Genomic DNA, 2,534 nt, shown 5'->3' with positions numbered 1-2,534 from the left:
AGGGAGTCAGGGAGGACTTCCAGGAGGAGGAAGCCAAGGCCTGGAGTGCAAGGAGATACCAGTCAGCCATATCTCAGGCACTGTTCCCAGAGTGAGCCCAGACACAGAGCCTGGGATCCTGGGGCAGCTGGGAAAGCCGTGGGGTGAGAGTGGATGTGGAGAGGGTTGGGGTGGTAGCATAAGCCAGTGTGGCCCAGCTTCCAGGAGCTGCCTACATCCTTGATCGCCTCAGGATCTCTCCCTTGATGCCTAGAGAGGAAGGTAGGCCCTCCTCTATATATTCTTTAATTTTTTTTTTCTTTGCCCTGGTTCTTGCTCCAGTTGTCAAATGCACAGTTTGGAGCTTGTTCTACCAGAAGAAATAAGTTAATTAACGGTCACGAAAAATTCTTCTTCATTTATATATGTGTTCTTGTCCTTATTTGCCTGTTCTGAGAAACAAACCACTTCTGAATATGCATTAAAAAAAAACAAAAACAGAAAATATTGTGCTTCTGATTGCCATCTCATTTGCATTCTTCTTCTTCTTCTTCTTTTTTTTTTCTGTGAATGTATTCTATACTCAAGTGAAATTTCACTGGTTCTATGTGGGTAAGTTTCCAAAGAACCCTCAAAATATGCAGGAATTATCCCTGCTCTAGTGTGTTGGCCAGACTTTAGTTTCAAGTAAAGTGTGTGTGTGTGTGTGTGTGTGTTTTAATTGTAAAACAAGAATAATTTGTCTAAGGTAAGAAATGAGTTGTTGAGTACCTACTGGGGTTATAATTTTATCAGCTATTATTCAGCAATCTTAGGGTGTGAGAGATGAAGCTGCTTTGGTGTTCTTTTTTAAAGAAAACTACAATAGCATCATTCATCATATGCCTGATTACTGAAGGTATTGAAGATACTATTAATATGAGACCATCTATTTGGTTCAAGTTTATTTTGTTACTGTATTTTTTTTTATAAAACTATTAAATTGGATATTGACTACTAGTGTCTTTGGATATTCATTTACATAGACTGAAGAGTTGTACAAACATGGAAATATGAACATGTTCCTATCATGGGGATTAAAATAATTGCCCTAATTCAGTGATGCATATGACAGAATGAGCAATTTACCTCTTTTCTCTCCAAATACCTCCTAGACTTTGTCCTCAGACAGACACAAGGCTGCGTATCTGTGATGAGATAGTCTCCCAGAGAGAGAGAGAGAGAGAGAGTGTGTGTGTGTGTGTGTGTGTGTGTGTGTGTGTGTGTGTGTGTGTCTGTCCTTGATCATCCTACGGTTGGTGAATACTTCGAAGTGTGAAAAATTATACCAGTTCCTTACCCCTATCCATTACCACCACTGTATTCCTTTAGTTGATCAAGCCCTGAAAAATGTGAATGAGCAGACATTTTGTGTTTGAGAATCTAAAAAAAAGGAACCACTGTCCTGCAAGGGGGAAGGCACTGGTACTATGAGTGGTGCATGCTGAGGCCAACCTTGAGTCCGAAAAATAACTGAGTCAATGAATGGGAAGCAGGGGGAGATTTCGTCTAAATGGGCATCAGGTCACTGTGTGGGGCAGCAGCAGAACACAGGACCTCACCTGCTGTAATATATTAGCCACCACTTTGTCTCTTTGCTCCCTCTTATCACAATAGGAAAAATCGTCCCGTGAGTAAGGGACCGCAGGTTCTAAAGACCCTAGAGCACCCGGAGCTGGGCATGTTGCAAATTATTTCAAGATGATTCCAGGGGATGAGGGAGTGAGGGGTGGGGTAGTGGGATATCATAGGATCTCTTAGATCAAGGACGATTATTATCAATTAAAATATGCATCGAATGAGGGTATAGCTCAGGGATAGAACATCTGACTGCAAAATAGGCACCTAAAATTTGAGGCAGGAAAAGGAAGCCCACAGACATACAACCTAGTCCTTATCACAGGACCTTGCCTTACTAAGAGGACTGAAAGTAAGATTAGCATAGTTTTGTTTAATTAACAAGGAAAACTGATAAATACAGCAGTGTTTGTCTATTTGTTTTCTATTTCTGCATAACAAGTCACCACTTGTTATTTTAACCACTTGTTAATTTAGCCACTTCAAACAGCACATATTTATTATCTCACAGTTTCTTTTGATCAGAAGTCCATGTATGGCTTAGCTCTGTCATCTGCTCAGTGTCTCTCAAGGCTGAAATCAACGTGTTGGCTGAGGTTTTGATTTCACCTGAGACTTGGAGTCCTCTTCTGAGTTCCTTTGTTGTTGGCAGAATTCAGTTGCTTATGATCGCAGCACTGAGGCCCTACATTCTTAGAGGCCACCTGCTTTTTCCTGCTACATAGTCCTTCCCACAACACGACAGTTTATTCCTTCAAATCCAACGGGGGAGCATACTGCTGCTACAGATCTCTCAGAGAAGGCCCAAATTCTCTTATAAAATGCTTACCAATTAGGTCAGGCCCACTCAAGATACATTTCCCCCTTTTAAATCATTTTAACTATTTTTAAGTGTAAAGTTCAGTGACATTAAGTACACTCATTGTTGTGTAACCATC

The sequence above is a fragment of the Pteropus vampyrus genome, unplaced genomic scaffold (assembly GCF_000151845.1).
Source record: "Pteropus vampyrus isolate Shadow unplaced genomic scaffold, Pvam_2.0 Scaffold140, whole genome shotgun sequence".
In the NCBI taxonomy this organism is placed as follows: Eukaryota; Metazoa; Chordata; class Mammalia; order Chiroptera; family Pteropodidae; genus Pteropus; species Pteropus vampyrus.
Note: the sequence above shows the minus strand (reverse complement) of the source record.